Source organism: Vanessa cardui, chromosome 17, assembly GCF_905220365.1.
Source record: "Vanessa cardui chromosome 17, ilVanCard2.1, whole genome shotgun sequence".
Classification (NCBI taxonomy): Eukaryota; Metazoa; Arthropoda; class Insecta; order Lepidoptera; family Nymphalidae; genus Vanessa; species Vanessa cardui.
The window spans coordinates 12,770,252-12,785,071 of NC_061139.1; the positions used below are offsets into that span (position 1 = coordinate 12,770,252).

General features: G+C 31.5%; 1 protein-coding gene across 2 annotated transcripts in view; it reads right to left on the reverse strand.

Moving 5' to 3' along the window:
• Nucleotides 1–8,164, reverse strand: part of LOC124536778 — a 90,873-nt gene extending 82,709 nt beyond the window's left edge. For both annotated transcript variants that reach the window (XM_047113371.1, XM_047113370.1), the window contains exon 1: nucleotides 7,973–8,164. The gene's annotated coding sequence lies outside the window, so the exon portion shown is untranslated. The remainder of the gene's footprint in view (nucleotides 1–7,972) is intronic.
• Between the last annotated feature and the right edge of the window lie 6,656 nt (nucleotides 8,165–14,820).

Consider the following 14,820-nt stretch of genomic DNA (forward strand, 5'->3'; position numbering starts at 1 on the left):
ATTTACCAGTCTATACATATAATAAAATTGGAGTGTCTGTTTGTAATATTAAAATTGCCTTTTTTAACCCAATGCATATGAATGTATACACGGTACATACCAAAACAACATTTTTTACAATTTTTGTCTGTTTGTTCCGGCTAATCTTTGGAATGGCTGGATTTTGACGGGACTTTCAATGGCAGATAACTAATATAATAAGGAGTAACATGGGTTATAATAATATTTTTTTTTGTTAAATTCAAACTCGTAGAAGGTTGCGGGCACAGCTAGTATAATATATAATAATATATTAGCTGTTATCCGCCCGCTTCGCTGAGTCTTAAACTGAAAAGGGGCCTTCCCCTTCCATTAAGTTTCCATTAAGTAAATTCCAATTCCATTTAATATACATAACTTGTGAACCATCGACGAACGATTCACGTCGATTGGCCAAAGTTTAATCCGCTTTGACCTGGCCGATAAGTTCAAAACTTTTCATGTAATTTACGCAAAACAATTAATATATACATACGTACAAAATACATTGAGGATATAATATAATAACATTATTAGAAATAGCTGTCGCGTGGAATGGAATGTAGCCAATTTTTTTTAAATTTGGTTCTAACAAAACAATGCCATACAATAAAAAACGGGCCAAGTACAAATCGGACTGGGGGCTAAGTTATGTATAAAATCGGTAATGTTTTTTAATTATAGCGGTAACAGAAATACATTATCTGTGAATATTTCAACCTTATTATCACCGTTCATGAGATACAGCCTATTGGCAGACATCAGCGTAGTCGTAACAGGGTCCTGTTTACCAAATACGTACAGAACCCTAGATATGATCGATCCTATCACCCATGAAGGCTATTGCCTTCGCGGGATGTTACATTTTGTCGAATATGTTAGCACGTCAAGTGATTTAACTGTTGACGTCTAATATATATTTCGGAATTTGACATGAATATTTGAATAACACATCCATGTAACCGGGTATGTAAATTAATTTGAGTGCATAAATTTACAAGACTTTGTTACCGACTGTACGATATCCCAACTTCAGACACATTATGCAAAACTCGTCGGAGTACTGGTTTTTCGTTCACATCACTTCGAATTTCACGACGATGACGCGTGAAGCATTAATAATTCCCTGAGATTAATGAATGCCACTATTATTTCATTTATTTAAGTACTACTAGTCGCTTGGGGCTTCACTTAGGGCGTTGACTGTTATGTGTTAGGCGAAAAGTAGCCTGTGCCTTTCTTGGAGTTCAATTTTGTTTCATACCAAATTTCATCAAAATCGGTTCAGGTTTTGGTCGTGGAAAAGCGACATAAATACAGACAGAGTTACTTTCGCATTTATATATTTGTATGTATGTGTATGAGTGGAACACAATTAACAAACGATTGAATATAGAACATCATTGTGGTTTTTCAGAGTCAAGATGACTTAGCGGTTAGAACGCGTGCATCTGAACCGTTAATTGCGGGTTCAAACCCACGCAAGCATCACTGAATTTGAGATTAATTGGTGTTTATAATTCATCCCATCCCACGGTTAAGGAAAATATCTCGATGAAACCTGCATGTGTCCAATTTTAACAATGTTCTGCAACGTGTGTATCCAATAAACCACATCGGATCAGTGAGGCGGAATACGCTCCAAATCCGCTCCTCAAAAGGAGTTCAGTAGTGGAAAATTTGCAGGCTGTTATTGAATCTACTTCGTTTTTATTAGGATGTATTCCAAGTTGTTAAAGTGCGAATTGGTGGGTAAGCATGTGTGAAAATTTTATTGAATACATGCATTATTATTTACAGTATTGCTTTTAACAACTTAGTGGGAAATTAATGAACCCAATCGTGTTTCATCCACTAGCAAATGTTGACTAGAAAACTATTTATTTCAAAATGCATACTGAACAATCACATATTATAAAAAAAATTAAAGTTCTGTAAGAAAATTAAACATAACGAAAATGTTTCGTTTTATATAACGACACGTTTTGGATATTATATTCTTTATTCAAACTACAGGTGGTAAGGCTTTGTGCAAACGACGCCAAAATGGCTGTTTGTCTGTATTCCGGTTTAAATTACGGACACTGGCTCGTGTAATTGGCATAAGGGATATTACATCTTAGCTATATGTTTGGCGGCGCAGCGCAGTACGTGTGAAAGTATTTTACTTCTTACAGTATCAATGGGTGAAAGCTATGAAGTATAATCAGTACTTTATTAACAGATTCATATTTTTTTCTACATTCCTTAAACGGATTGTAAAAGAATAAATATTTTTTTACATCAATTGGAAATTAATGTAATTAACATTAAGATAACAGGTGCAAATATTGTTTTTAAATATTACATAGGTGATAGTTATATTATAACCAGGCAGGTGTCAAATAAGATAATTGGTGCAAGAATTATAGAAATAAACAAGTTTTGGTCTAATTAATACGGTGATTTGTAGAGAGATTTATCGTACACACGTGTGCTTGTTAAATTATCTAAATAGTAACATGCCATTTTGTTTCCTATTACCAAGTAGCAAGTATTGTAATTGTCTGTTATTATTGTGGTGTTAATATCGTACGTACATGTGGCTGGTTGAAAAATGTTGTCCGAACAGACGGACAAAAAGTGGACAGGGTCAGTGACCGTGTAAGCGAAATGGTTGTATTAATTGTGGCTCGTTTTATTGGACCTTATCGTTTCGTTTGGTTCTTGTTTGATTTATTTTTGTATTGAATTATAAAAGCAATTGGATTATTGTATTTATTGGAATTAAATGCAGTTTTATTTTGAAATGAAAATGCTGCCCTATCCAATTTTTGATGAGAAATAACGACTTATCATACACTTATCAGGGCTGCTGATTTATTCGAAAATGATTTCAAGAATAAACGCAATCAAATGTGTTTTCTTTTAATTTAAGAATATTCATTAAAATACAAAAAAACTTACGAAATTGCCACCCAATACGTTGTTGAAAAGACAAAAAGATGTATAAAAGATATTTATCAAGTTTTTTTTTATTTAATTAACTTTTAAACGTTTCAGTTATTTTATAATAAAAAAGCTCATTGAACTATTAATAAAACATAAGCAAGTTAAGTACGAATAAACGTTTTCCTCTTGTATTTGTTTTTTACTTAAACTTGTAAATTATGAATGGAACTATTTAATCTTCGTTAATATTTCTGAATATATTATTATAAAAAAAGCGATAGATTGCAGTGTGGAATATTATAATGATTACGTGTATTTAATTTACTGTAATTAATGTTTTTAACAATTTATCTAAGGTTTGACAAAATCTATATTCTATAATAATACTGTAAATGTGAAAGTAGATCTGTCTGTCTATGTGTCGCTCTTTTACGACCAAACGGCTGAACCGAATTTGATGAAATTTGATATTAAGCAAACTCGAACTCCAAGAAAAGACATGACAATCAATACCCTAAAACGATTACTAGCTATAAATATTATATTTTATATGTATTAATATACGATTAAACACATACAAATGGCTTTCTTTTCTTTTGATTTACTTAACAAAACCAGTACATCAACGCAACAAATAATGAGCAGATTAATTAATGTATTAAGTAAGTCAATCAGCTAGCAGCATTATCATATAATTGCGGAGACAGGTGTCTTAAATCGTAGATCCTATACATCCGATATTCAGGCCCTCAACCCAGAATTGATGCTATGTCGTTTGAATGTGTAATAAGAAATTTCTATACTATCATTTGAACATATGTTTGTAAATTACACACATAAACATTTAGGCGACAATTGTGTTAATAACATATTCAAATCAAATCAAAATAAACGTTATTCAATAGGCTTTTACAAGCACTTCTGAATCGTCATTTTACAATTGAGTGAAGCTACCGCCGATTCGGAAAGTAGATTAAGAAGAACCGGCAAGAAACTCAGTATTAAAGCATACATAGCTAAGGTTGTGTGTGCAACAGCCTTATGTCCAAATATTGCAATTATTTATTTAGAAAATTTGCTTAATAAAAGAAACGCTGTTTGTTGCCTGGTTGGAATTTAATAATATATTTCTTAATTATCTGCTCCAATTAACACAACAAAAAATTTAAATTTTATATAAATATTCTATGATGTAATTAATAAGTAATCTCTTTAATGTAATAATACAACCATTATTACAACAACAGCCTGTAAATTCCCACTGCTGGGCTAAAGGCCTCCTCTCCCTTTGAGGAGAAGGTTTGGAACATATTCCACCACGCTGTTCCAATGCGGGTTGGTGCAATACACATGTGGCAGAATTTCTATGAAATTTGTCACATGCAGGTTTCCTCACGATGTTTTCCTTCACCGCTGAGCACGAGATGAATTATAAAGACAAATTAAGCACATGAATCAGCGGTGCTTGCCTGGGTTTGAACCCGCAATCATCCGTTAAGATGCGCGCGTTCTTACCACTGGGCCATCTCGTCTCTTACGTCTCAACCATTATTAATAACCTCATTATAATAATATCATCAGAAAGAAGATTTAAAAAAGCAAATAAAATACTTAAACTCGTAACTCAAATTCAACTAGAATAATATTATAAAACTGAATTTACTATATATAATTTATTTTGTACGTTTAATGAGTTATTAAATGATTTAATACTAAAATAGGACTATATCATTTCACTACACAGTTGGTTCGGTGGCTAGATATAATGGCACTAAGGTAATGGGTTCAAACCTCAATTCAAGCCGATAAAGTGTTACTGGATTCTTCATAGAAAAAATCTCAGTTACTGAAGTCAGGAGGTTGGAAGTGTGTCAGAAAGCACGCAAAACCGTTAATTCTGCACCAGCTTCTATCCGATCGTGACAGATTTTTTTTTCAACAATATATTATAGTAAAAACCGTCACAAATAATTAAGTTTCTAATTTCATTGCAAATAATAAAATCACAGTCTATAATAACGATTATTTGAAATCCAGAAATTAATTTGAACCTTATCGTCTACTATATAAGGACCTATTTAAAGTTAGATGTGTTGAACTTTAGTCATTGCAAACGATATATTTTCTAATATTAAACGTACAATATTGAACCTTATTCCCTTAAAAATAGAATTGAAAACGCGAGTTGGTTTTGAATACATATTTTAGAATCGTAATGCGTTTTATGGGCGACTGCGACGTTTTCATGTCTTCATATACATTGGTCACGAAAAGTTTTGTTAAAATAAAAAGCCAACGTATATTTTATTAGGTGTGTGGTGTTTGAGATAAAATTGATTTGTTTATGAGGTTGTTTTGTGCTAACATATTTATTATAGTGTCTGCAATCTGGATTATATGGAGCAAGACTTTTAGTTTTTTGTTCATTTAAAGATATAACCTTTATCATGATTTCTAGATATTTTTTTTTTTAATAAATAAATGAGTTTGGTTTACGGCTCTTAGGGTTTAAACTAGTGTAGGTTACTAATTATATTGTCAGCTATTAAGGCTGCTTTGTCAGTGACAGATTAGAATAATTACAATATTTGTTTTAGTACATAAAGTTGAGTTATATATATTTATTTTTTGATTTTAAGTGAAGCTGACGTAGACTAACTAGTTTTTATTAATATGGCTAGATTAAGTGTTTTTTATTAGTCAGAAACTACTTCGAGGACAATTTCAAAAGAAACTTGCGAATAAAGCTAAATTAGACTTTCGAAAATGCGGCTTTAATACATGCGGCATAAACTCCAAATACCACCCTTGAAAGAGCTGTAATCGACCTCAGTAATAAACTTTGCAAAAGTACTAATGTAATATGTCGGATATCATATGAAATCATATCATTTTGAGCATAGGATACATGACAGATTAACGGAACGGAAGGGAACGGAACAATTCTGAGGAGCACGTTAGCGATACTCGGCCGAATCTTTTATTTATAGGTTATTTGAGTCACCTTCCGTAACGTGGTTATGTTCATGTAATTGTCATAGTCGAATATGATAATCAACTAGCGACCCCCCCCCCCTGGCTTCTCACGGTTGCAATACTGATACTATATACTACAGAATTTATTTACTAACGACATCACATTGCAAACTTCTAAAATTATCAGTGTTTCTTTACTATATTGTACATATTTTATATACAAAAACCTTCCTCTCGAATCACTCTATCCATTTCAAATCCATCAAAATCCGTTGCGTTGTTTTAAACATTTAAGTGTACAAAGTTTGTTTTATACTATGTAAAGATTACACGATAAAGGTTTAAAGTTTCTAAGTCTTATAATTGGGTCAGTAGTCAATAATTTAGAACACAGTTTATTTGTATAGCTATATATGTTATATAAGTATTACATAAGTATTTTTAATCTTTTGAAAGTAATTATTTTTATTATATAAACTTCAACATATATATTACATTACAAATAATAATAAACAAAAGCCTATTATTATATAAAATTATATAGTTTCAATATTTAATTTGAATATTACGAGTATAAATACATAAATTACCTGTAAATCAGGCATTAATTAAAGTCCATAAATAATATATTAGCAGTTATATTTTATTAGTGTAAATATTTATGCAAATAAAATAAGATTGTTATCTTAGTGTACTATAATTTTACGATCGCGTCGAAGACGGAAATTAAATTTTAGTAAAGATTATTAATATTCCGAAGTGTTTTTACTGTGTGTGAGTAGTATCAAAGTTAATTGAACGCAACGTTTTTGATGCAAAATGTAACATAGAATTGCAGATTTATCACATAAAAAATAGTTGTATTTAATATAATTAATCTAAAAAAATATAGCACAAAAATATGGTAGGAGAACATAAAAACGTCTTTATTATAATGCATGTCGTATTATGATAGTAAAATAACGTTTAGTATTTCTGTGTTATAACATATATTGTGTGACGGGACTCAAGCGCGTTGATGTCTTCGCTATGATCTTAGATTATCTGATAGTGTAACGAGTATAATGTATAATGTCATTTATTCTTAAAGATCTTTAAAGATTTTATATATGACTTTAACATATTATAATGATATGAAATAAATACCGCGTGGGCGTTGATTTGTTTGGTTGAAATGTGTAAATTGTAGAGTCATTAGTATTTATGTTTTTTTACAAGAATTTGTAGCATATCTTTTTGTCGAACGAATTAACGTTGGTGTATGAAAAAAGTTTTTAGTATATCCATATTCTTATCAGAAATACATACGGGCAAGTAACGTTAAATCTATACATAAACATAAGTCCTGCAAAAAGTTCGAACTCTAGTACCTAAAATGTAAAGTACATTGCGTCACCTGGAAGCATAGTAGGAATATTGCGGTTAAGCTCGTTTGATAGTATATATTATATTTATTTTACTATTCACTGTAACATAACAATAGCCTACAAAACTCACAACAAATTGTGTCGAAATATAAAAGTAGAGCAACACCATGAGATGTATATCTTTATAATATATAATAGAGTCGGTTGAATTGAACATTCACAGGTTGGTGATTTATTTTTATTGCTTATTTTAACTTTACGACCTCTACGATATTACGATATCATCAAAAAAACATAAATTTATCAAATTATATATATGTATATCATTTAATATCATATAAATAACCCAAATTAAAAAATGCGTCGTAGATTTTAACCTCCTTCTATGGGTATCGTGCCCCGTGTCTTATTGATATATTTCTATCTATTTGAACAGTACATTTAATTTCATAATGAAACTAGAGATTTGTTTATTATTTTACAAAAGTAACATATAACACGCTTGTTGGAATGAATGTATTTACGCTTGAGCATAAAACGTGTGTGTTAAATTAATAATAAATTCTATATACGGCAAACTTAATAAGTCTAAAGAAGCCTACGGAAAAAATATAGTTGGAACGAATTAAAACATTTATCGAAATATACGAAGCGATACAAGACAACACATAACCGCTCACCTGCCGCACATCCAAGGAAACACTTTATCACACTGGAACACTTCACAATAACACAATCACTATAATATCACCTCTCCATATCAACACTTGTATTGTATCACTTTATATCACTTTTCTAGAAAATGCCGCAAAAACTTTAACAATAGCAAATAAACGACAACCTCCTCGCGGCACAGACGGTTGTAAACTGAGGCGTCGCTAGATATCCCTTCTCCCTCCCACGGGCTATTGACACGTGCGTCTGAAAGAGACAGAGAATAATGGTTAGTTCGTATAGCGATTTTAGGCTTCGAAAAAGTTGTAGGGACATCGCAATGTTATCGAGTACAATGTACTTGTGAGAATGGATTTCTTATTGCGATATAAAAGTCGCCTTAATGTGACATAACTCAGAAAGTGCATGTATTCTTTTTTCTTGTTTATCATTTTAAATTTGTATTTTACTATTTTTTTCTGTCTATTTGATGATAAAGATTAAAATGGACGACTCTTTTTTAATCAAAGTCTCTACTATAATAATCGCTCAACATTATACGTAATTTTATATTATATTTAATTATTATTAATATTACTTAAATAATCAATCAACCAATCCCTTTAAGACAAATTGAAATAAGCTAGGCGAAATTTGTATATTATTGAATTTTTATTAGAATATCTTTTCGTAATTTTATATTTAATATATGTATAAAATGCTCTACAGCTTAAGCTTCAAATATTATATATGATTCTATAAAAGTAAATCAATAAACGAATTGTTATCATTTCTTACTTTTTAACAAGGATTGTCGCTTTAAAATTCTATTTTTACGATATTCATTTAATCTTGCTAATACATGAAATTAATGTGCGTGTTTGCATATTAATAATTTGATGTAGTAATAAAAACACTTACAAACCACACGTTAACTTTTCCGCATTAACCACACAGCTGAAATAGGTTTTACTTAAAGCTTTGCATATTTATGATTTATTTATTTTCAATTAAATATATTGTTATATTTAAACACCATTAATAAAAACGATTAATTCAAAACAGCAATTTCGGTAAGTAAACTTAAACTTATATTATGAATATTCTGTCTGCAAAACAATAAATCTTTCCTCAGGCTACAATTCAATTGGTCGATAAATATAATTATGTTCAACAATTGGTAGTAGCTTTTCATTTTAATGAAAGCTCATTAAAATGATGGCCCAGTGGTTAGAACGCGTGCATCTTAACCGATGCGGGTTCAAACTTAGGCAAGCACCACTATATATATACATATATATATATATAGTGGTGCTTGCCTAAGTGCTTGCCTATATGTATATATATATATATAGCCGAGCACGAGAGAGAGATTATAAACACAAATTAAGCATATATATATGTATATATAATATAATAATTTGTGTTTATAATCTCTCTCTCGTGCTCGGCGGTGAAGGAAAACATCGTGAGGAAACCTGCATGTGTCTAATGTCATCGAAATTCATGTGCATTCCATTAACCCTCATTGGAACAGCGTGTTGGAATATGTTCCAAAACTTCACTTTAATGGGGGCCTTATCTCAGCAGTGGTAAATGTACAGGCTGTTACTTTACTTTTTTACTTAACTTTTAATTTTAATTAATAATAAAAAATGTCATAAATGACTATTCAAATATTGTAAATATACTATAGAAATACCGAGCAGTCGATCAAGCGAAAATTACGGGAATCCCTGGGAACAGGCAAGTGAGAAAGACGGGTCGGGAAATGATTGTCTATCTGTTTGTGTAATGCGAACTGTGATGGAGCGTGACGATATGAATAAATAACTTGCCTGTGATTGATATTCCGTAAAACGATTATTAATGTGTGAATATGTAATCAGACTTTATTAAGATATGCTTTTTAATCTTGCTTATGTCATAAATGTCAACTTTATCACACCGAAACTGTTTATGCACTTATAACATTTTTTATGTTATTTTTTTATTTAGAATATTTACGATGGATTAAATTTTATTATCTTCTTCTACTAAATTATTTTTTTTTATTAATCAAAGTGTATGAATATAATAATATATATAAATTATAATATATATGTACTCGATATCGATTAGCAAATACACACCTAAATATATTTGGTCACCTTTCCCCCCTAGATATTAGCGCTGTAAGAAACATTAACTATTCCATAGATGCCTTATCAACCTTGGAAACTAAGATATTATGTCACTTGTGACTGTAATTACACTGGCTCACTCATCCCTTAAACCGGAACCACAATACTTAGTAATGGCGATGACGTTGGAATATATGATGAGTGGAACTTATCCCTAGCACACAGTCTTTTTTTATTGTTATAGGTTGGCGGACGAGCATATGGGCCAACTGATGGTAAGTGGTAAGAAATTTTAAGTATTCCTTACATCGTCAATGTGCCACCAACCTTGGGAACTAAGATGTTATATCCCTCGTGCTTGTAGTTACACTGGCTCACTCACCCTTCAAACCGGAACATAACAATACTGAGTACTGTTGTTTGGCGGTAGAATAACTGATGAGTGGGTGGTATCTATCCAGACGGGTAGATCTTACCATCAAGTAATTAGTCTGTTATGTTAAAATGCGTTGCAGTGTGTACCTGCATGTGTGATGTTTATGTGTGTGTTTTGCTTGACTGTAAACATTTATTATCATAATGAATTGTGTACTTAATAGTATAAGATAAGCTTGTATAATTGTCATTTAAGATAATATAACTTGTATTACATCTATAAAGTTATCTATCTATCTTAGTATTAATAAATCTCTTTAAGAAGCTTACCTTCGTTTGGAAAACTATTTCTTGTAATTTGTCAGTAAATTTTTTACTTAGACTTTTATGAGCTCCTAATCTAATCCAAAGCTCTGACAGTGAAGAATTATTAAAGGCAGTCGTATATATTCTACGCTTTATCCTTCTGATTCGTTAAGTAAGTACTACTCAAGTACACCGTGTTATAGAAGACCATGTTTAAAGTAGAACAAACTAAATATATCAAGCATGATAAGAATTAAAATGAAATGGCATCATAGAAGGCTATTATATATTTTTCATTATAGTATATAAATTCAGTCATTTGTCAATGTTAAACATCGAAAGATAACGTCGTGAGAAAACCTGTATGTTTTAGATAAAAAGCCGAGATGGATCAGTGGCTATAACGCTTGTGCTTAACTCATGATTGTGGATTCAAACTCAGGTAAGCATCACAGATTTTTCATTTGCCTAATTAAATTGTACATTACAGTGTACATTATATGCTTTACTATGAAATAAAACATCGTGAGGAAACCAACATCTGTCTAATTTCAATGAAATTGTGTCCACATATGTAACCACCAATCCGCATTGGAGTAGCGTGGTGGAATAGAGTTCCTAAGACTCTTCTTAAAGGGACTAAGACCAGCAGCGGGACAATTGCGAGCAGTTACTTTAACTCAACTAAAGACATCTACATCAAATATTATAAAGACATAGCAGGGATAAGCTTCACAATTATAATACCTTTTTAACCCTTTGTATCAAATACTGTTTTTATATTTCCTTTTCCCAAAAGTCCGAATCGTGATACGGCGCGCGTCAAAGGTTATTAAAATGTAAAATAAAAGGGATATCCTATTGAATTGAAAGCCATTCATTTATCGTTCATTCATCATTCATCGAGGCGTCTGGGACGTGATCGAGAGGCGGTCCTCGGGATGAGGGTACACGTAGCATCAATAAGTATCATCGTAATGTGTTTAGTAAAAATAAAATAAGGACACATTCTAAATATAGTCTTACATTTTAATATCAACAAACGCCCAAGTCGTATTCTATATTTTGAATTAGAATGTAATCTTTACTATGTGTATATGTATGTATTATTTAAATTTGCATTACTATATTGGATGAAATTGTGTTATATACCTGGAGTTATGAAACGTGACTTATATACTAAATAGTATATGATCATAAGTTATCATCATTTTAAAGCTGGATGTATTCTTTTTTACTTGGTGGTAGGGCTTTGTACTTCGTGGTAGGGCTTTGCCACTTGATGGTAGGGCTTTGTCACTTGGTGGTAGGGTTTTGTCACTTGGTAGTAGGGCTTTGTGCAAGCCCGTCTGGGTAGGTACCACCCACTCATCAGTTATTCTACCGCCAAACAACAGTACTCAGTATTGTTGTGTTTCGGTTTGAAGGGTGAGTGAGCCAGTGTAACTACAGGGACAAGGGACATAACATCATAGTTCTCAAGGTTGGTGGCGCATTGACGATGTAAGTAATATTTCATATTTCTTACAGCATCATTGTCTATGAGTGATGGTGACCACTTACCATCAAGTGGCCCGTATGTATATCGTCCGGCGAGCTATACCATTAACAAAAAATCTATTCAACGATACTGTTATTAAAAGTTAGTATATAGTTAAAAAGAGTATTACTTATATATATGGTATTTTATATAAATAGGTAATATAGAGAGGCAGAATAGTAAATAGACTGCATAAAGGTATGTGGTTACCACCTGTAGTTGATAGACAGTGTGCGTTCCTACGCATCACAATCAGTTGTTATAATTATTATTACAATTTATCAAGACGTTGCTTAGTGGTAGGGCAACTCATCATATAGTCTTCCACCAAATAGAAATATTTAGCAGCAACAGCCTGTAAATTCCTACTGCTGGGCTAAAGGCCTCCTCTCCCTTAGAGGAGAAGGTTTGGAACATATTCCACCACGCTGTTCCAATGCGGGTTGGTGGAATACACATGTGGCAGAATTTCTATGAAATTTGTCACATGCAGTTTTCCTCACGATGTTTTCCTTCACCGCCGAGTACGAGATGAATTATAAAGACAAATTAAACACATGAATCAGCGGTGCTTGCCTGGGTTTGAACCCGCAATCATCGGTTAAGATGCACGCGTTCTAACCACTGGGTCATCTCGACTCATATTAATAAGAGAAATATTTAGTACTGTTGTGTTTCGATTTGTTGGGTAAATACCTTAACCATGGCGATATTAGAATAAATAATTTTTTTGATTCGTCAACGTCTATGAGCAATGGTGACTGTTTACAATTAGGTGTCTCATAAATACGACTTTCTACCTATGCAAAAAATAATATGTGTTAAATTTGTCTTTACAGAATATATCTACTAAATACTTCTTGTATGAAATTACTGTAGAACTTACGAAAATTACTTTCTATTTTATACCTTGCAGTATTTGTTTGCCAGTTTAAATAACAAAAATTATTATACATATATATATTTCTTCCAAAAACATAATATTAATTACTTATAACACGCAAAATTGACGTGATCTTAAAACAATTATTTTTGAGTGACATAAAGTAAGTCTTAATACACATGTCATAAAGTCTATTTTAGTAAAAAAATATTTATGTATATTTTAATCAAAATCGTGTATTGATTTCCTCTCACCCCTCACTCAGGGTGTCAAGTATGTGGAAGGTGAGTGAACAATAGATTCAAGGGTTTTCTTCTTTATTCCATGTCCTTGGGTTAAGTTTGTTATCTTAAAAAATGTACTTGCGGCTTTTCAATAAGGTCTATGTAGGTACTGTAATTGGTGTCTATGATTCAACCTTAGTCATCGTTATTATATATTTTTTAATTTAGTAGAATAAAAACCCTGATAAGACATCCATCCACGATTCACATATTCCCATATACTCTTATTATTATTAAACTATGTTAACAAGACATTCAAACTCAACTCAAATAACTTTATTCAATATAGAAGTATTACACTTTCTTCTTGATGATCATTTGAAACAGTACCACGGGTTCGGAAAAGAAAATACCCTGCCCTGAAAAGAACCGGCGAAAGAAAATCAGCAGGTTTTTTTTCGTAGATATTTTCCAAATATCGAGTTCCAACGAATAAAAATAAAAAACATGGCAAATATCCCGTAATTAATAACTGTAATATACTAAGAACAAATAACGTAATTATATTACCTCCTCCTTAAAAGGGAGGGCTTAGTGCAGCACTAGGAAAGTTACAGTCTAAGTAAGTATAAAACATTCAGCTCGTTATCAAAATTAAGAACTGTGTAATTATAGTAAGGCGCTTGAATCACCCCTGTATTTATTTTTATTTCCACCAGTACTTTTAGCCCTAAACACGTGCCCTTTGTATAACGATGAATTTTAATTGACTACGAAGGCTTGACGACAGCAATACTATAAATCATTAGACTGATCAAGCAAAATAATGTTATATTACTAGTGAATATTGTAAATAAATAAAAATTTTAACAAAAAGAAAAACCGACTTCAAACAAAACACTATTTTAAAACAAATGAATACGCACGAAAAAGTAATATAAATAATTCCGTATTCAACATATTTTTAGAGTCCTCCTAAGTAAAGTAAAATGAAAAATATTAGACTACTTAAAAGTCGATTTACAATTATATAATGTAGTTATAATTATTGGTATATTTGGAGCCGGTGTCAGCCACGGTGCCCTTGCCCAACAATCAAAAGAAAGAAGCGATACGAGCCCCTTGATTGATCCAGTATATTAATTGTGTAAAAGGTAATTTGTAAAAAACATATTTGTTAAAGTATTCTCGTATTGTTTTTTGATAGATATACTGTAGGGTTTTATTGGCTGACACCGACTCCAAATATAACAATAATTATAACTACATTATATAATTGTAAATCGACTTTTAAGTAGTCTAATATTTTTCATTTTACTTTACTTAGGAGGACTCTAAAAAATATGTTGAATACGGAATTATTTATATTACTTTTTCGTGCGTATTCATTTGTTTTAAAATAGTGTTTTGTTTGAAGTCGGTT